Consider the following 22,373-nt stretch of genomic DNA (forward strand, 5'->3'; position numbering starts at 1 on the left):
CCTCTAAGCTTATACCAGTAAATTCTACATCTCAGTCCCAAATTGTGCTACAAATTCTGCCAGTGTGTCTTTTATATTTTACGAGAGCACATTTTACCGTTTAGGGCTCTGATCCTCTTTTTCTCAGTCAGTTTGTAGAAACCAGTGTGTTAGCTTTGTACACTTGAAAATCACATTCCTTCTCTTCCCATGAACATGTAGTCTGCTTTTCCATTCAACAAGTAGCGTGCTTAGAAGATGCTTGCAGTAAATTCCTTCTGACCTTTTCAATCTATTTCTGTGGATGCTCTCACTGGTATCATGTTAAATTGTTTGCCTCTCTGCATTTTGATAGTTTTGTTGGTTGTCTTAAATAGATAAAGCCTGTTTAATAAGGAGTAATTGATGTGTGGTAAGTTCATGCAACTGAGTGGTTCTCTGGAAATGGGTGCTGATAAGTTCTTAAGTTGGAGAGACCTTAAGTGAATCTTGATGCTGTTCCGACTGCAATATGTTTTACGGGCAAGAACTGCAGTGTTAAAGTTCACACCATCCTATCTCAAGACAGAGGCTGGTGCTGCATGGGATGCTGGGGTTCCATAATCTACCTGCTGCTCTGGAAAGGTTGAATACATTTATTTTTCCAGATACATTTATTTTCAGTGAATTTTTGAGCATTTCCTACCTTTGACTCTGTGTGATATATTTATTTTTATGTTCAAAAACAAATCAGTATCACAAGTATTTTCTCTTTCTTTCTTTCTTTCTTTCTTTCTTTCTTTCTTTCTTTCTTTCTTTCTTTCTTTCTTTCTTTCTTTCTTTCTTTTTACTATCTTCACCATCAATAATATCTCTTAACACAACATTGTTAGAGTTTAGAAATTCTCAATTATCCTCCATCACTCTTGGATTATGTTTTTAAACTAAGCTTTGTGATTTCTACCACTAGCCTCTCTGAGGTGGGTAAGCAAGCACAAGAGAAAGGAATGGTTAAAATCATTGGAGATGTCCCATAAAATGATCAGGGGATTAACCATTTGGTCACCTTTCACTCCTATCACAAATTGTCAATTGGCCCTGTAGTCCTGGGACATTCCTTCATAGTATGACTGATGTTCAGTTACAAATTCTTTTTCCTTGTGGGGAGAAACTTTCCTTTTCCTGGGTGCAAAGTGAACACCCCAGTAAGACCTAAATGCACCCTAAAGCATCTGGGGTGCCCATGCCAAGAGAAAACTCCCTCTCTGCCCTGCCTTCCCCCAAAAGGAAGATGTAGCCCATCCCTCTGAGAGACCAATGTACGTTATACTCTCTGGCCTTGCTATTCCTTTTCTCCAACCTGATGCTCCGTGATCTGTCCTTTTTGGAGACTTTGAGTCCATAGTTGATGCTGTTACCTGAGGTCTGTGTGCTTCCAGTTCCAATTATTGACATTATCATACTCAGCCATCCTCCACAAGGTGGGGCATCTTTGGTCTGGGATTGGTAGCTAGATCTTCTTGCTAGCCAAAAAACACCTACTTTGTAATTAAAAGTTGAAAAATGTAATTTAAAAAGTCAAGAATTATTTTTGGAAGTTGTTTTGCATACCTGCCAATAACTCGAACATACCTGGAGAATCATGAAACGTCAGAGGATTTATGGCTAATCCTACTGACATTACAACAGTTTTAATGTTATCTGTCTAACTTATGGTTACAATAAGAATAGGTAAAGATATTGCATCTCTAGTGGAGCTGTTATTCTACTTCCACATATTATCTTGACTTTTACAAAGTCATAATAGGAACTGCTTTTAAAAACTTCTTGTGCATACATTTATATTCATCACTCAGGTTCTCCAAAATACATTCCATCCTATTTTTTCCATCTTCAACACAATCATTCTGGTCCATACCACCATCATCTCTTAGATGGATTACTACAACAGCTTCTATAATTTATTCCCCTCCAGTTAATCTTCTTAGTGTATTAATTGCTTTTGGTTATTACCTGGGTAAAGGCCCACTAATGCTTTCTCACCACAGTTAGAATAAAACTCAAAGATCTTTGTTTAACATATCTGATACATGTATGTATGTATCTATATCCATTTACCTGTCTACCTAACAACCTATTTACCATTAGGACTATTAGTTAATTAAATTGATATTTCATGACAGTGTGCTATTTTCTCCCAGAAAAGAAATATTTGTTCAGAATCAAAATAAATATTAAAAATCATGTCAAGAAATTTTAATTTCTTTAATATCATTTCACTTCTAGAAATTTTGTATCTAGTTTGGATATTTCCCCTGAACAATGGAATTTCTAGGTCCATCAGCCTAAATGACAGCTGCATGGGGATTGCTCACCACATTTTTAAAGGTTAACACATTGAAAATATGAATTCCTGGTAGTCTAAGTTTACTTCTAACTCTGTGCATGGCGACTCTTCTCTTCTATTCCCTCTGGGAAATGGCTATTTCTCCATACCTCTATTGCTGTTCCTATAGCCCCATTGCCACCATTTCAGCTGACATAATGCTGTTATCAACTTTGTTCTCCTGCATTCAATTATTAACCGAGTCACACTTGTTAACAGAAGTCAGGCCATGGCGCTTCTTGTCATGGAACTTTCCAGTGGCTTTCTTTGTCCTTCTAAAGAAAAACATCTCTGAGTCCTAGGATGCCTTCTTCCTATGAGTCTCAGGTCCTACATCCTCATTGTGGCCTCAGTTCAGCATTTGGCTGTCACCAACCCACACTGCTTCACTTCTCTCCCAGATGACCCATGATGCCCCACCCCACCACACACACACACACACACACACACACACACACACACACACACACACACACTTCTTTTGGTATTTATTTAAATGGTACCTTTCTAGTGAAGCCATTCTGGGACACCTTATTCAAAATCAACACTGTTCCCACTCTTTCCTCCTTTTGAATGTTTCTGTTCTGCACTACCAATATCTCCCTTTGTTTAGTATGCTTTTTAGATCTTAACTCCTAGTCTATTCTAAAGTTCCTAATGGGGTTTGTAGTGAAGTATATTGAAATAGTTGTTCTCTTTGACTGTCTTAAACTACCCACTAGTTTATTTCTCCCCAGAAATATCAATGATGTAATTAGATGATGCAAACAGATCCTTGTCAGTGTCAAATGTCTTCATGTATGTATATCTGCTTGAGTGTGTATATGTATGTATGTAAGTATATATATATATATATATGTTTGTGAAAACAAGAGATACTTGAGATAAAGAGACCAAGCACTAAGCATTGGGGGAACTGTAGCCTACTAAACAAACCCTTACTTCAGATCTTCAGACCAAAGAAATGTTTCGTTGCTCCCTCCTGGGCATTAGAAAGGAACAAAGTAAGAAATCATTTTGTCAATGTTAGCGAGTTATCACCTGTTTATCTCAGACTCATAAGCAATGGACTTTTGTCTTGCTATGATTTGCCTTCTGAAAATATGTAGAGGAGAAGCCTGAGTCCTGCAGGTATGGGAGAAGGAGGCATGGATAAGAGCAAAAGTGGAGGGGAGACTGGACCAGGATCTCATGGGTGTCTTCTCTTTATCCTCTCTCCACATAGTCCTTCCCATTTGCCTCCTGTCTCAGGCCAATGCCACCACTCTACACACACACACATATGACCAACTTCCTCTCTGCCAGCAACACTTAGTCATTTCTCTCAGTACTCTAATATTGTTTTTAAAGGAGGGTTGGTCTTGAGGGAAGAATTCAGAATTACTGTTAATTTAGCATCTTGGTTTTGTATATGCTACTGTCAATTCATTTGTCATATTACTTGCTTCTCAGAGTGTCAAGATGATGTTCTCTTCTGTACCTGCAGCTCCAAGAGCAGTAGTAACTACACAGTAAGTTCTCTCTATATATTGAGAAAACAATATTATAGAAGAAAACTTTTTACGCTAATGGTGTCCTTCCACTGAAAATGTACGTCAAGCCACATTCACCAGAGAGATACTAAACATTTCCTTTTGGGGAATATAATCAGGACTATAGGGAGCTATTGCTGCAACAGAGCTCACTGGCCAGCCTCTGGGGTAACCACCACAACTGGAAAAAGACATCAATCAGAATTCACATGGAAAGGTAAACTAATGAGACGTTTTAAAAATAACAGCAAAGGGGGTATGATGGTTGATTTCATGTGGAAGGCTGAATAGTTATTTAATAAATTTATACATCTGGGAATGTCTTGAGGGTGTTTTGAGAAGAGAGTAACTTTTATGTCACTAGACTGAATACATTTCAGTCTTACCAACGTGCCCTGAAGTCCAATCTGCTTCAGGCTGAACTGAACTGAAGTGGAGGCAAAGCAAACTCTTACCTTCAACCATGACATCTGCCTTCGTCTACCCTTGGATATCAGTGCTCCTGGTCTCCCAGCCTTCAGACTCTCAGATTTATACTAGCAGCCCCCAACTCAGAGGCTCTTGGCTTCTGATGAGGAGTTAACATTGTTTTACTCCCCTGGCCTTTGGCCTGGAATTGAATCATACCACTGAATTTGCTGAGCATCTGTCTAACAGATGATATATCATGGGACTTCTTAGCCTGTGAGCCAGTCCCTAAAATAAATCTCCCTTTATCTGTGCACATATAAAATGTATGTGTATTCCATATACATGTATATGTGTATATGTGCATCCTACTGATTTTATTGGCTCAATTTTCCTGGAGAAGTTTGAGTGATATGTAGAGGTGTACCCTACTAGACTATAAAGTGTACAGTAAAACCACAGAGCCACATACAACGAGCAGAATCCGTGAAGGGAGGGAGAAGCAAGCACAGATTTTCCTTTCTTCTCCCAGTTCCAGTTTTTCCAATGGCTCTGTGGTGTGTGTGTGTGTGTGTGTGTGTGTGTGCTTACACATCCACACACATGTATGAGATTTTGGAAAAGAATGTAGAAAGAACATAAGAGACAGAAGATGGGTAGGAGCGCCATGAAATGCTGTCCTCTGGTCATTACATGGCTGTTGCATGCATGAACTCACAACAGCCATGGTTACCTACACAAGATCTGTGTAAGATCAAGCCAGTCAAAAATTACAATATGGCTTGGGGAGGGATCCCAAGACTCCATAGCTGAGAAGATATGGGCAGTTGATGGCTGCTGAGCAAGGGAGAGTCACTTTTCTCTAGGATTGTAGCCACTAGTAGGGTCCTAAAACTTCAGTGAATGATCCTATACCCAAGCTCATATGGGCAGCACTAATTGGACTCAGTAGTTTATAAAATTAAGTAATTAATTATAAAAAGGGACTTGAAGTTGTGAGGGAGATATGATAGGCAGTTCTGGGGGGACTGAGAGGAGAGAGTGGAGGGTGGACATGATCAAGATATATTGTACACACGTATGAAAGTTTCTTTTAGTGATTATTATTGTATTATTTCGTGTGTATTGGTATTTTGCCTGAGTGTGTCGTTTTGAAGGGGTCTCTGTCCATGTTAGGCAGGGAAGTGGACCACAAAGAGATGAGAATAAAACCTCTGTTCAGATTGACTTCATCAACGTGGATCAAGACTTCTAAAAAGTCTAATATCAGGTAGTTTATTCCCAACAAATTTAAACACAGTATAATTTGGGAAGAAAAGATTTCCTGGTGTAATACAGTCCCCAGAGTATAAGGAAGTGCAATTACATTGAAACTTGACTCAGAGTACATATCATTTCCTCCAAGAAGATGAGTTCTCGAGATAGGCTGTCTGTGCTAGCTTAAGGGCCTAGGGAAGGTTCTGGTCTGGTCTTGATCATTCAGATAGCATAGAGGTCATTTGGGCTACTAGCTACCTCTGGTCCTGGTTAGGGGAGCCTGGGGAAGCCTCTGGCTATACAGATTAGTTATCTCCGGTCCTGGTTGTGGGAGCTTGGGAGCCCCTGGCTGGAAGGATCATTTAGGTTATTAGTCACCTCTGGTCCTGGTTATAGGAGCTTGATGTGGCCTGGCCCAATAAATAATACAGATCACCAAGCTATTAATCATTTCCGATTCTCGGCTTTCTGGATGGAAGGACAGGTTTTTTTTCCCCCATCTTTCCCACTGAAAAGATGATCCTATGTGCTTAACATTCCTGGCTTCATTGGAGATCTGTAGGCACAAGGACCTTTGTGCTCTGCTCTCAAGGTCTGTGTACCATATTTGTGTCTGGTGCCTAAAGAGGCTGAAGACAGCATTGGATTCCTTAGAAGTGGAGTCACAGTTGTTGTTAACTAGCATGTGTGTGCTCAGAATCAAACCTGGATCATCTCCAGCTTCATGCATGAAAATTTTCAAATAATAAATATAATTTTAAAAGTCATGCTTAATTTTTAAAACCCCCCAAATTTCCACAATACTCTACTTAAGAAAGTGGCAAAGTGAACTACTAGGATGGATATTGGGGTAAAAGTTGCAAATTTTTTGTTTACTAGTTAAATTATTTTACAGTTAATGACATTGTAAACATGGAGTGCAATTTTCTTTGAGACCAATTTTCTGTGTGCAATTTTCTTAAGATGACTGGCATCAGTGTTGGGCTTCAATCCTCTCCTTTGCCTTTGATTCATACCAGTGTCTAGAAAGACAACAGGGTCTTTCATCTGTCAGCCTTGGACCATTTGTTTGTAGGCATACAAGTATTTACCCCATACAAGAAAATGGAAAGAAAAGTTTATGTCTCCATCTTTGACGATAGGAAAAATTAGTATGACACACTGTGAGATGTCTCAGATGTAGAAAGGCTAAATTCAAACCCCCAGAAAAGCCAAGTTCTTAGGTTTGAGATTATAGCTTAATGGAATTAACACCACAAACATTGAAACACTGCATGATTCCAAACTTTACCTATGCTTTCTGTTTTATTTTAGTTTCCAAACACTGTCCTCTGCCTTGTCCTGCTGAAATAGTGCATGCACTTACACCCATGAACCCATTTTTGGCTATTTTTACATAAGTTCAGTTCACCCACTCTGAGAAGACACCCCCTTTATTATCAATGTGAGGTGAATTTGTGAAGGAAGTCCTCTCCTCCCCTCAGCATCCTTGAAGAGTCTCTGGTAACTCTTATCTACCAGACATCACAGTAGGAACCTACTGTTGCATTGGTGTTGTGAGTACAATAGGGGGTAATTGGATCCCAGAATGCCAAGTGCCACATGATGTCATCTAATTACTAACTGCAAAATGCATGTGGTTACTTCAATGGCAGCAGGGTCAAAGCCTTACTCAGAAGAGTCTGACCCACAGAATCTGTGGTATTCACTCAGTGTGAACTGAACCATGACAGTAAATGACAGTCAGATGAATTCTTACTTGATTTGTATAAATGGGAGAGTTACAGGCCATATAGATAGGAGCCAAAGCAGAATCAAGGAAATAGCTCTTCTATTCAATCCCACACTCAGGCCAAGCTAGTTAGTAGATGAGACCCTTTACATGAAGGACCCTGCTCCACTGTCCCAACTCATGCTGTTAGTCTCCCAGCTTCTCACAAGGGACCATGCTCTTGTATTTTGACCAGGGTTTCTATGCATTGTGAAAAATAAATCGATTACACTTCACAGGGAGCTTCTGGACATTGGCTCTATACTGACACCAGTCCAAAGCATGTCTAGGTGAGGTAATACATGGAATTCTAACTGATGTCTGTCTTACAGTGGATTCCCAAACCCACTCACTGGTTATTTCTCCAATTTTGAAATTATTAATTGGCATGGAAATGTTCAGTAACTGGCAGAATTCAACTCAGGCTTTTAGACTATCTCAGTCAGATGAAATGACTAAGTGAATAAAGTTGTTTGGGTGTCAGCCTCATGACCTGAGTTCTAGCCCTGAATCTCATGAGGTGGTGGAAGAGAATTGACTCCTGAAAAGTGTTCTCTCACCAACACAGGTACACCACAGCATGAATGCACCTCATATACAAACCCATCACACACTGAGACACAGACACACATGCACACACACACACACAAAAATTAAAAACTATATGGTACTCTTTATTTGTGTGGAGGATAGTGTAGCTGTATCAATGAGCTATGTTTTGTACCAAAGCCTTGGGAAGAAGGGATGCTGCACTCAACATGCTGGTTGATCCATTAAGTTCCACCCAACAACTGATCAATGCAGTGGAAGAAAATTAATTTAGTTGATTATTTATTTACACTACATTTTCTTTCAGAAATCATTTCTTATAGCTAATAAGGGTGTATAAAATATGACAATCTAGCTGAATACTAAAGAGGGTAAGGGGAAGCCAAGCTGGGGATAACCTAATTGATGATGCCGTGCTTTGGAGGAAGGGTGGCTGAGCCCAGGTTTTCTGCTTCCTATTACAAAACACTTCAACAGTTTCCATAAAAACAGTTTTTTTTTTCCACACACAACTTAGGTATGAATTTGTTCTAAGTGAAAACAAGTTAAATTTGTTTTTGATGGCTCAACTAATCTGATGAAATCTTTCAGTTTTCAACCAATGTTACCAGTCTTCTAGAGTGACAGAAAAGCTGAGGTTCTGGACCCAAACTCCACTAGATTTGAAAATCCACATCTTACATTTGTTGGTTCTGTGATCTGGGTCTATTATGGTTTATTATTTGACATCTAGGCTTCATATGTCTCATTTATAATATACATACATGGTATGTTATGACAACAAAATATACATAAAGCTCTTTGTACTATGTTAAATTCCTCTTTCCTTTCTTCTTGGAGAGAAAAAACATTATTCAGTCATAACACAGTCAAATTAATTCTCTGTGAAAACCTGTTACATGAAGCACAGATTGCAGAATTGTTGGTTCAAATAATATTAACACCACCAACTTCTGCTAAATAAATGACTTGCATAAGGATAAAATAACTTTCTTTAAAAAATACACACAGAGTTTACCCAGGAGATCTTATTTATTTCCCCTTCCTAGGGTGATCCTTGCATGTCTCTCTTAGAGTACTCCTTGCTATTTAGCTTCTCTGGGGTTGTGGTTTGTAGCCTGGTTATCCTTTTTCTTTACATCTAATATCCATTTATGAGTATGTACCATGTTTGTCTTTCTGGGTCTGGGTTACCTCACTCAGGATAATTTTTTTTCTAGTTCCATCCATTTGCCTTCAAACTTCATGATGTCATTTTTTTTTACCCTTGAATAATACTTCATTGTGTAAATGTGCAACATTTTCTTTATCCATTTTTCCATTGAGGGGCATCTAGATAGTTTTCAGGCTCTAGGTATTAGAATAGTGCTGCTATGAACACAGTTGAGCAACTGTCCTTGTGGTATGATTGAGCATCCTTTGGGTATATGCCCAAGAGTGGTATTGCTGGGTCTTGAGGTAGATTGAGTCCCAATTTTCTGACAAACTACCATACTGATTTCCTAAGTGGCTGTACAAGTTTGCACTCCCACCAACAGTGGAGGAGTGTTCCCTTTGCTCCACATTCTCTCCAACATAACCTGTCATCAGTGTTTCTGATCTTAGCCTTTTTGAAAGATGTAAGATTGTATCTCAGGGTCATTTTGATTTGCATTTCCCTGATGGCTAAGGATGTGAGCAATTCCTTAAATGTCTTTTGGCCGTTTGAGATTCTTCTGTTGAGAATTCTCTGTTTAGATCTGTACCTCATTTTTTAATTGGGTTATTTGGTATTGTGATATCTAATTTCTTGAGTTCTTTATATATTTTGGACATCATCCCCTCTGTCAGATGTGGGGTTGGTGAAGATCTTTTCCCATTCTGTAGGCTGTCATTTTGTCTTATTGACCATGTCCTTTGCTCTACAAAAGCTTCTCAGTTTAATAGGTCCCCTTTATTAATTGTTGCTCTCAGTGTCTGTGCTACTGGTGTTATATTTATGAAGTAGTCTCCTGTGCCAATGCATTCAAGACAACTTCTCACTTTCTCTTCTATCAGGTTCAATACAGCTGGATTTATGTTGAGGTCTTTGATCCACTTGCACTTGAGTTTTGTGCGTGGCGATAGATATGAATCTATTTGCAATCTTCTACAGGTTGACAACCAGTTATGCCAGCACTATTTGTTAAAGATGCTTTCTTTTTTTCCATTGTACAATTTTGGCTTCTTTGTTAAAATCAGGTGTTCATAGGTGTTTGAATTAATGTCATGATCTTCAATTTGATTCCATTGATCCACATGTCTGTTTTTATGCCAATACTAAGCTATTTTTATTGCTAAAGCTCTATAGTAGAGCTTGAAATCAGGGATGGTGATGCCTCCGAAGTACCTTTATTGTACAGGATTGTTTTAGCTATCCTGGGTTTTTTGTTTTTCCATATGAAGTTGATATTGTTCTTTCAAGGTCTGTGAAGAACTGTGTTGGGATTTTGATGGGGATTGCTTTGAATCTGTAGATTGTGTTTGGTAAGACTGCCATTTTTACTATGTTGATCCTAACTACACAAGAGCATGGGAGATCTCTCCATTTTCTGATATCTTATTCAATTTCTTTCTTCAAGGACTTAAAGTTCTCATCATATAGGTCTTTCACTTATTTGCTTAGAGTTATCCCAAGCTAAACTGGGAGCTCTGGGGCAGAGGGGAAGAATGGGGGATGAGAACATGAAGGAACAGGATGGTCGAGTTGGGGGAGGGACAAAGAGGGAGAACAAGGAAAGAGATATCTTGATAGAGGGAGCCATTATGGGCTTAAGGGAGAAACCTGGTGTAAGGGAAATTCTCAGGAATCCACAAGGATGACCCCAGATTAGACTCCAAGCAATAGTGAAGAGGGTGCCTGAATTGACCTTCTCCTATAATCAGATTGATGACTAATCTAACTGTCGTCATAGAACCTTCATCCAGTAACTGATGGAAGCAGATGCAGAGATCCACAGCTAAGTACTGGGCTAAGCTCATGGAGTCCAGTTGAAGAAAGGAAGGAAATATTATAGGAGCAAGGGGAGTCAAGATCATGATGGGGAAACCTACAGAGACAGCTGACCTGAGCTAGTGGGAACCTGGACTGACAGCTGGGGAACCTGTATTGGACTGAACTAGGCCCTCTGAATGTGGGTGACAGTTGTATGGCTTGGGTAGTTGGTGGGGACTCTGGCAGTGGGATCAGGATTTATCCCTAGTGTATGAACTGGCTTTTTGGAGTTCATTCCCTATGGTGGGACACCTTGCTCAGCCTTGAAGCAGGGGGGAGGGGCTTGGTCCTGCCTCAACTTGATATGCCAGACTTTGTTGACTCCTCATGGGAGACCTTACTCTCTTTGAGGAGTGGATGGGGAGTAGGGGGGAGGTGGGGGAGAGCAGCAGGCGTGGAGAGAGGGTGAATTGTAGCTGGTATGTAAAATGAAAAAAAACTTTTCAATAAAATCAAAGAAAAATACACATACTGAAAGATGTGCACACGTACAACAAAGACACACACACACACACACACAGAGCTCACCATATTTTATGTGAAGGCTGGTCTCATATATTTGATGTTTTTAACATTGTGGATGACATTCCTATTTTCTGAAGCATGTGTCTTTGACTATATATGTCTTAGATATTATCTCAAGAAAGTGACTCGGGGTAGCATTGCAGTGAGGTAGAGAGAATTTCCCTTCTGTGTTGCACCATGAAGAGCAAGCCAAAGCTTTGAAAAGCCCTTCCCCTGCAACTAATAACATAAAATTTAATAGATAATTTACTTAAGAAGTACATCCATTTATAAGGCAATTAAATCCCATGTGTTTCCTCACAACACCCATTCTTTGTCTGCATGTCCATTTGTATCCAAGAGAAATAAGGTTCAATTTTGTGCACCAGAGACCTCTGAGGGAAAAGAAGGCACAATGAGTGTGTGGGAGGATCCTCTCACTACATGATGACTGGTAGAATTTAGCTATCAGTCTGTGACATCAGGAGATCTCCCAGTCCAAGCAGTGGGAACATCTCTCCTCTGTTGGGTCTAACTTCCTCTGTGCTGTGTTACCCTCAGGAGACTTGGCATGATGGGCTACTCTTTGCAGATGGGTGTGGTAGTTGTTATAGAATATATTCAAAAGGGTCAAATTGAATGCTTCTAGCTTGTCGGACTTTAAACACCCACAGAATATCATTAATAAACTTTATTCTGATCATCCTGTTAAACTTGGGCTCATTTTAGATATATTTTCCATATTTCAAAACATTTTGACATTGATGTATTGTTTCAAAAGGTAAAAAAGGAATATCAGATGCTATCTTTAAAGTATCCTTTTGAAAACATCACAATACTCCCATATTTTGTAAAAAAAAAAAAATCAGCAAAAGAGTAAACTACAAAAGAAGTAATTCAAAAATGTCTTTTAATAAAAGTTTAAAGTCTTCAAAATATATTTGCCCCCGGAGCAAACTTTTTTCATTTAATATTGTGTCTGTTAATTAGTGCTTCAAATTTGCAAATTCTTTATTGGTTTATATCAATGTAATACCCAAAGCTCATCTCATTGCCAGATTTGAATGAAATATGATCCTGTTTATTCTATTAAAATGAAGCCTTGAAATTGTTACCCAAATGCCACAGGAATTCTTGCCATTTTCTCATCAAATTCCTCATCAGATTTTTTGTTAAAGTCACATTGTTTTAGATTTTGTGTCTTGGCATTTAAATGAAATTCAATGCGCCCCACTGGAGGAAACATCTGTAGGGACCTATTATGTACAATATCCATTCCAATCAAGCAGGAGTGTACTGAGCGCCTGAATGGGGAGCTCATTCCTGCTTCCTCTCCCTCTGATGTACCTATTGAGAAGATCTATAAGCAAGAGAACATTTATAAAAATTAAACCAGCAGCAGAGCACAGTATTTTAAATGCTCAAATCAAACACTTTTTAAAGGCACAATATCAGTTTCAGTGAATGGATTCCTGCCTCTTTCTTTTTATATAATGGACTTTATTTAGGGAACATCTGATCCTGACGATGGGCCACTTTATAGAGCGCTTAGATTATGATGATGTTCAAGGTTCATGTGTCTCAGTAAGCTCCTATTTACTTGGTTTTAACAACCTACTCCAGCCTTAGTTCAATACACTGTGTAACCTTTTATATCCACAATCCGCCACAAAACACCTGCACGGGTGCTGTGTCAGGGGGCTGAGGGTGGAAAAGCTCCTGTCCCAAATATAGAGATGGGCAGCCATGGAAAATGCCTAAAATAAAGCTTTAATTTTCAGTTTAGAAAAGGAAGTGATCACCAGGATGTGATGGCTAGGACTTAAACAAAATGAGGAGCAGCAAAACCAAAAACAAAACCCAATCAAACTGACTTCATGGGACTTTAAGATGTGGGAGAATTACATAAGTCATATTCCAAGCCTCTAGAGCATAGCACATGGTTAAGTGACCAGTGAATACCAGTGAATAACGTTACTATCAGGGGTGACCTCACAGAGAAGGTGTGACCTGGACTGGGTGGCATTTCATTAGTCTCAGAACAGATTTGTGTGGTAGAAGTGTCTTGCACACTGGTAATGATGAGTGTCAGAAGCATAAAGTAGACCAAAGCAGGGTGGCTAGACAAGTTTAATTGTTGCTGAAGGTGAGTGGTTACTGTCAGTAAGACACGTACACAGAACCTATTAGTGTTCAAGCCACCAGGCAACATCTTGAATACAAAGAGAGACATGCAGTTTCAACTGAGACAATACAGCATTAGATGCATTGTACAAAAAGAGAACTTCATTTCCAGGTACTTCTGCATGTAATTAAGGAGCTAAAAAACCAATTGTATAGTAAACAGCACGAACCATTCAGCATTCTCTTGTCGAAATGCACTTAGAATCCTGGTGGAAGACAGAGTTGCTTCTGAAATAACTCAATCTCACAGTACCATACCACACACCAAGCTAACCGATTGTACTGTTTTGATCTCTGTTTACCTTTGCTGTAGTTATGACATGCATTATGCTGTGAGCATGAAATCGCATCTTTATGAAGGCAGATTGTGCAACACATTTTAAAATGTAAATTATAATTCTCATTTCTTCCTTGCCTGTAAAGGTTTTGTTCTGAATCCAAGTACTGGCTGTATAGGGCTGAGTTTCTTTCATTTAAATAAAAATGAAAAAAGAAAACAAACAAAACAAAACAGAAAAAAACAAAAACAACAACAAAACACTATTGAGTGGTAAGCACTGTACTATATAAAAACTATCAGCAAGATTGCTTCAGGATCTTCTGCTAATCTTAACACACCAATGAGAGTTTTAGATACTCAAGAATAAGATGCAGCTTGCATGGTTTGGGGAGCTTATGTAGCCTTGCATGTTTGTCTATGGAACGTGCAACAATTTCTGAATTTTGGAATACAATTTGGATTGTGATATTCTTGGACCTTAGAATCAATGGTCTGACAATGATAGTTTCTTGCATAGACTGGAGGTGAATAATAACTATTTAAGTTGAAATGTGACATTTTACTTCCCCATAGCCTTGTTTACTACCAGATGTGACAACTCCTAAAAGACAGGTTGATCTGCTGCTTTCTTTAGGATGTCAGTACCACACACCATCACTCTTTACACTGGTGATGCTAAGTCTATAGGATGTAGGTGGTCAGCGGCCATTTTCTTTGCTAGCCAGAGAAAACTTACTTTAGAGGAAGAAGCCAAGGATAAGGACTCTGTGACAGTACCTAAGCTCCTGAATTTAGCTATTACCTAGAGGCAAGTTTTCCTAGTCCTTTAAGTCAGGTAAATATATTTAATTTTCTCTTATATGTAAGTTCCTTTGAGTCACATGGATAGTGGTAACCTGAAATCCCCTCTTAAAGCCAAGTTGTAGTTGACAGATTGTCAGCATGGGATTGGCTGAAGAAGAGGCAAGGCACAGAAGCATGAGGAGCCCCTCATTCGTGATCAACATGAGCATGGCAGATTGAGGGTTGACCACTCTTCCTCCCTCTCCATCTCCATCATCCAATTTACTTTTCTGCATGACAAAATACACAGCTAAAACTACATGTCCTGGGCTACTTTGCTGGTTGAGGATGACTGCTTGGTGCCACCTGAACACACAGAAGTTTAAGAGCACAACTACTAAATTTCTAAGTGAGAGCCAGGCTCAGTTGTCACAGACCTGTCTCCCTGTCTCCCTCACCCCTTCCTTTGACCATATTTAAGACTCTGTATTTATGTCCACACCCAAAGCATCCAGTGCCGCTGAGACAGGAGAGGACCAGTGTGCCCACGGCAGTATGCTATTGCTGTGCTGGACTTGGAGGCTTCAGCTCCTGATGTTTTCTTGTATGGGGAGAAAGGCACCCTCTGGTTAGGCTACTGTAAGTTCAGTCTTCCTTTATTAAGTTGACAATTTTGTTTTGAGACAAAGTCTGTCTATGTAGCCTTGGTTGTCCTGCAACTCACTATGGAGGCCAGGATGGCCTTGAATTCAGAGAGATCTGCCTGCCTTTGCTTCTGAAGTTCTGGGATGAAAGGTGTGTGCCACCACACCCAGCTTGAACAGGCAAGTTCATCAGTTCAGAGTGTACCTATTGTTTGTGTTCCTGCTTTTTCAAATGTGCCCTGTTTCAAGGGTTTGCCCACTTACGTTACCTGAGTGTTCTGAACAGGGACTTCTAATCTGTGGTTGGCTCATAGCCCAAGAAACAGAGAAGGTATTTGTTTCTCCTGTCCATTTATTCCACAGTTAGATAACTAAATCACTCTCTGAAGAGCTACGTTGGGGAAGTATGGAATCCACAGGACACACCCCTCTGCTGTTGTAGATCCTAGGCTTACCTCCACATTTAAGCACAGTGTGCAGTTCAATGCAGGCTGTGCACTGGAGGGGAAGGCTGGCACAGGCAGCTGTCTTTCCAGCTAATGCAGCTTTTACCTCAGAGACTTTGTACCTGACAAAAAGAAAATGCCCCAGGACAGGGCAGAGACAGAGTCAGGAAATCATCCTGCCCAACTGGGACATCTTGTTCTGTTGTCATTGTTCCTGTCTTCATCTCCCCCCACACTCCTGTGAATATATTGAAATTGAACCCAGGTTTTCGTTTCTCCCTGCATAGTCTGAGTATCAGGGGTTCAGCTTGTATTGAGTAACTTTTTTTTCATATAATAATGATAATAATAATAATATTCATTAGAATCAGTTGAAAATATAGCCAGTAAATGTTGGTTTTTATCAATTTAATTGATCAAGAGTTAATAGATGGTTTTAAGTATGGAATTTAAAAATACAGGATTGGTGAGATGTCTCAGAGGGTGAAAGTGTTTGCTTTAGAAGCCTGAGAACATGAATTTAATCCCTGGAGCCCACATAAAGGTAGAAACAGAGAACCAACTCCACAAAGTTGTCATGGGTTCTCTACATATACACATAGCATATGCATATTCCCCCTTATATCAGACACTTACATAAAGATAATACATTAAAACCCTCACATATACATATTCAATATGTAACAGGGTGTAAGCGAGAGCAGCTCTGGGTTTGACAGTTGTCGTGGGACCATGGACGGTGGTGAGAGGTTAGGCATCGAGGTTAGGCTTTTAGAATTATGTCTCTAGAATTAATAAACCTTCATTTGGGGGAGGATACTTTCAAATAGAGGAACCACACAGAAGGTTGGTCAAAGGCTTTATTCAAAGGTTGTAGGTTTTTGGGGGAAGATGTAACTTGAGACTAAGATTGTTGATAGTGAATGTGAGTTGGCATCAAGTCCTAAGCTCATAAGGGGTTCTGGCTACAACACAATGTCTCTATCTCTGTTGGGTGAAGAATCTGAGTCTGATGGTGTTAAAACGTCATCTAAATACTCAGGTTTATGTTCATACTTTAGTATTGCTCTCAGCCCTGGGTAATTGTGCTTTTTTTTTCTCTTTTCTTTTTTTCTTTTTTTCTTTTTTTTCTTTTTCTTTTTTCTTTTTTTTTTTGCAGTGCATGGTACCTAATACACAAACTCACAACTGGTCAGAGAGTAGAGAATAAATGGCTAGGGGGTGACTGGCTCTAAGTGGGACATCCGTATCACTCCTTCCATCAAAGGCTTATGGTACTGTACTTAAAGAGGGAGCAGGATGAATGCACGAGCTGGAGGATGGGGAGGAGTGCTGCAGAAATCCGTCTTCTGGACATTACACAGTATTGCACTCAGAGACTCAGAGAAGCTGTGGTTACCTGCAGAAAACCTGAACAACATATTGCCTGCCACCATTTCGTCATGCATAGGGGAGGGGCCCATGAGACCACACCCTGCGATGAGGGACTTTAAACAGTTAATGGATGCTGGGGACAGGTGTCATTTTCTTATATATTGTAGCCATTGATAAGTTGTCCATGTTCCAGGAAAAAAACTCCCTGCTCATGTTGGTGCCAACAAGCTTAACAAAACTCAGTGAGTCTATCTCTGTCTGTCTGTCTGTCTGTCTGTCTGTATCTCTCTCTCTTTCACACACACACACACACACACACACACACACACACACACACACACACACAAAGCCACACGGAAGTAGAAGAGAGGATGAGAGAGTGAAAGTGACCAAAATTCAGTATATTTCTCTATGGAATGTTACAGAACAGTATTTTCAAAATCTGTGCTTGATGTGAGTTTCAAACACCTCTAACTTTGCAGTTAATGGCCTTTGAGACACAGACTTATTTTCCTAAGACAGCACAGGTGCTGCTATCTTCTAAGAAACAGTTTCTCCAGGTCAGACATATTTCTTACTGTAGGAAATAGTAATTTAAACAGACCCCACGAATGAATATAGATCAATGATAAAGTTAACTGGGAAATAGAGTAGGCTTAAATCCATTTATGTGAAAATTACATAATTATGTGAGTTGTTCGGTTTTTCTTTTTCCTTATTTCTTTGTTTTCTTTATCTTTGTTTCAAACTGGAAATGGTTGATAATATCACATCAGAAGACATTCATACAAAAATTAATTAGCGGAATCTAGTTTCTAATAAATGTAGTCTGGAAAAAGGCTTCATGGATGGCTGCTTATGGCATTAAATGGAGGCAAGGAGGTAAAGGCGGGAATAATGTTTGGAAGTCAGATGTTCCTCTCCTTTTATTCATACACTCATTGAAAGAGCAATTGAGGGAGAGCCATGAACTATGAAGACTCAGTCCCCAGGAGAAACAAATTGGAGGCTTTAGGTAGCATCATAAAACAGCTATTTAGTACATTGACCTCGTGTATTTAAAGATTATGAGATTTTACAGTAGTTGGGTTATAAAATATCAATTTGGAGGAACAGCAAATTTCCTGATATTCATTTCAGTTTATAGGCAATTCCTGTTCTGACATAAATGTATAGGTCTGGGTGACTGGGTTTTCTGGGACAATGCTGCGTTTTCCTTCAGGGTGGGGGTGTGTGGGAAGCTCAATAGTTTTTACCCAGAGAATCAGTAGGCTCAAAGTCTCCTCCTCATTCACACCATTTGTATTGCAGGAGGCTTTAAAACAGCTCCATGATTTATTAAAGCACACACACATAGTCTTTTGCTTTTCCACTTTCTGGACCAGGGAGGAAATGGAGACGATCATGATGCTAGGTTTTCATTATTCCACAATAAAAGGTTTCTATAGCTCTGAATCCTGTACGTCACTAATTGCGACAACTACTCATAAAATATGACCGAAGAATCCCTGCCATTATGAGCCACTTGCTGTGCTAATATTCAGATGAAGAGCCTTTTTGGTTCATACTTCATTGTAAAATTAGGGTTGATGCATGTGTTTAAATTACTAGCTAATTTTTTTCAGAGGGAAAAGGAAAGAAAATCTGAGGCAAGAGTAAAACTAGTGGCTACAGAAAGCTGGAGAATCAGATGTCCGCTGGGCAAATTGACAGAGCTCATTAATCTTGGAAGCGGTGTGCTCAAGTCTGTCCTTTCATGCACCTGCGTGAGCCTGAAGTCATTACAGGATGGCACTATTAATACCGAAGAGCCCAAGTGGGGAGAGGTTATCTGCTCTTAGTAATTGATTGCCAGCTGATTAGTGGACAACATTTTTCTTGCAGCATAATTGCCTTTGTGCTATCATAGCCTCTCTGACCTGGGTTTGGGCCATCTACTGCTTCCAAGGCCCTGACAAGAGCAACACAGGCCCCAAAGCAATGAACTGGAACTTAGACACTGCAATTTCCCCCAACAGTAGATGTCTAGTTAAATGTTGTTCAATGATGTCTACAATAGTAGCAATCATAATCCAGATCACATGTCTTTCTTGTCCCTTCTTTGGAAAAGTGATAGAGTTTCACGTGGAAAAGTGAGTGTTGAGATACGAATGTATGCGGGTCATGGTCCATGTATTTCCATCTTTCAGAACTCTGATGGACCTACAGAAACTACATATGTAAGAGCTGTAAGGACCTTGCAGATAAATACTAGGTGGCAAAGATTCTTACTAATTCTAATACCATTATGTTGGCTGTGGTTTTCAGACTGCTGGGTACTGGTTTGAGCCCAAGCAGTAAATTAGAATATTTTAATAGTGTTTTATTGCATAATAGCTAAAATATTAAATAATGACCTTTGTCTTAACATAAAAATATTGCACTATATGCTTTTGTGCCCTGTATAAGATACTGAGCAAAGAAAGAGGAAGTGGAGAACATGTGAATACATCTATGGACTCAGCAGTTCAGGGTATTATAGGTGAATGAGTAGTGTAGGCTTCCTGCCTAACTACCAGCAGTGCCAAGAGGACTTCTCCACAAGCAATATTTACATTTAGACAGACAGAAATAAAAATATAACAACCCACCGCCTAAGTTTAGGAGTATTAAGCATTAAATTGCTAATCTTAAAAAACACAGAGATTTTATTTTTATTCATGTGTCTCTGTGTATCCATGTACACATGTGTGTGGGTAAACAAAGAAGCCAAAAGAGGCTGTTGGATAGTTTGGAGCTAGAGTTACAGGCAGTTGTGAGCTGATCTACATGGGTGTGGGTGTTGAGAACCAAACTTCAGTCTTCTGAAATCACAGCAAGAACTTTTAACCACTGAGCCATCTCTCTAGCCCCAAGGCTCTGTGCAAGATGATTATGGATCACTAAAGTAAAGTATATCTTCTCAATATAGGAGACACCAGCTATCCTTGTGTTGAAGCTGAAAGACAAAAGAAAACTATCGTGGTGTCTTTTTTTTCCTACCATTTTATTCATCACTGGACAGGGTAAAGATTCTGAAATATGGAAGTGTATTAGGATTTCTATTGCTGTGAAGAGATACCATGTCTCTGGCAACTCTTACAAAGTAAAACATTTAATGGAGGCTGTCTTACAGTTTAAAGGTTTAGTTCATTATTGTCATGGTGAGAAGCATGTCAGTATGTAGGCAGACATGGTGCTGGAGAAGGAACTAAGAGTTCTACTTCTTGATCCATAGGCAGCAGGAAGCAACTATGTGCCACACCGGGCAGAGCTTGAGCATATGAGACCTCAAAGCCTGACTCTACAGTGACACACTTTCTCCAACAGGACCACACCTATTCCAACAAAGCCACACCTCCTAATAGTGCCACTCCTATAGCCACACATTCAAACACATGAGTCTATGGGGGGCTTTTCTATTCAAACCACCACAGAAAGGAAGCAGTTATGACATGGGGAACACAGCATTTGTGAATCTCACTATTAAACAAGTGTGGTGATATATTGTGTACCCTAATAAAATATGCCTGAAGATCAGAGAACAGAACAAGCCACTAGATTAAACATAGAAACCAGGTAGTGGTGACACACACCTTTAATCCTAGCACTCAGGAGGCAGAAATCCATCTGGATCTGAGTTCCAAGCCACCCTGGACTACATGAGATTGACACAGTCTAGGAGAGAAATAGAGCCAGGCAGTGGTGGCACACACTTTTATCCCAGCACTGGAGATCTCATGCCTTTGCTTGGGAAATCACACACCTTTAATCCCAGCACTAAAAAGGAAATAACATGGTGGGCAGAGAAAAGTATATAAGGCATGAGGAGATAGGAACTAAAGGCTTTTCAACTGAGGAACGCTTTTCAGTTACAGGTCTATTGGCTGAGGCTTTTCAGGCTGAAGAGTCCTAGAAGTAAGAGGTGGCTTGTTCCTTTGTCGTTCCTTTGTCTCTCTGATCTTGCAGCATTTACCCTAATATCTGGCTCCGGGTTTCCTATTAAAAGACCATTTAAGATACATACAACAAACAAGAGGTGAAAAAGGTATGCCTGGTGGAAAATCTTTTCAGTGCATGGCTAGAGGATCATGGTAAATTCTGAGTGTATTTCATCTTAATGTACATCCAGTAGAAAGTTGAGAACTTGAGAATCTGAAAGCTAAGCATCATGGGACACTGAGAAGGCTTTCATCAAATCTCCAGTAGAGTATACTCCATCTGTGGAGCATCAAAGTGAGTGGAGGGGTCACTGAGGCAGAACTGTGACTACTGATTGTCCCTTGCTGTGATTATCATGAAAAGGATTATTTGCTCCAATAGATCTTCAACATAGATGCAACTGATCTATTTTAGAAATAATGCCTGAGACTATGATATAGACAAGTTTAAGTCTGTAATGGATTGATTCACACTCCTATTGGATAGAAATGGTCCAAAACTGTGCTAAGATCCCTTGTACTCTCTTGCAGAGACTCTAAGGCCCCTTTAGGATATCAACAAAGCTCTAATCTGCTATGTAGAAAACTGCACCAAGATTCCAAATTACAATTACTATTTATTAAAGAATATTCTGCTGTGTGATTCCTGAGATTGTAGCATATTATAACCCAAATGTATTGCTTTTTAGAAATTTCTATGGCAGGTGGTGGTGGCCTATACATTTAATCTCAGCACTCGGGAGGCAGAGGCAGGTGAATCTCTGTGAATTTGAGGCTAGCCTGGTCTACAGAGTGAGTTCTAGGACAGCCAGGGCTGTTACACAGAGAAACCCCACCTCAAAAAATTCTATGCCCTGATAATTGCTATTACCATTGAGTTTTTCTTAGTTATTTTATCTATCTATCTATCTATCTATCTATCTATCTATCTATCTATCTATCTATCTACCTACCTATCTATCTATATTTGAGACAGAGTCTTTATAGCCTAGGTTTGCTCTAAGCTTCCTGTATGCTGTATATGATTTTGATTTGTTATTTCCCGCCTTCACCTTCCATGTGCTGAGGAGGCAGACATCTACTCCCATGCTCAGTTTTATGTGTGCTGGGAGCTGAACCCAGGGCTCTGTGCATTTAGAGAAGCAGTCCTCCAATGAGCTGCACCACCAGTTCCCTCCCTCCCATCTGTTCTTCAGTGACCATCAGTCTAGCATCCAGACCAGTTCCCTCCCTCCCATCTGTTCTTCACTGACCATCAGTCCAGTATCCAGACTGGTTCCCTCCCTCCCATCTGTTCTTCAGTGACCATCAGTCTAGCATCCAGA

This window comes from Peromyscus eremicus, chromosome 6, assembly GCF_949786415.1.
Source record: "Peromyscus eremicus chromosome 6, PerEre_H2_v1, whole genome shotgun sequence".
NCBI lineage: Eukaryota > Metazoa > Chordata > Mammalia > Rodentia > Cricetidae > Peromyscus > Peromyscus eremicus.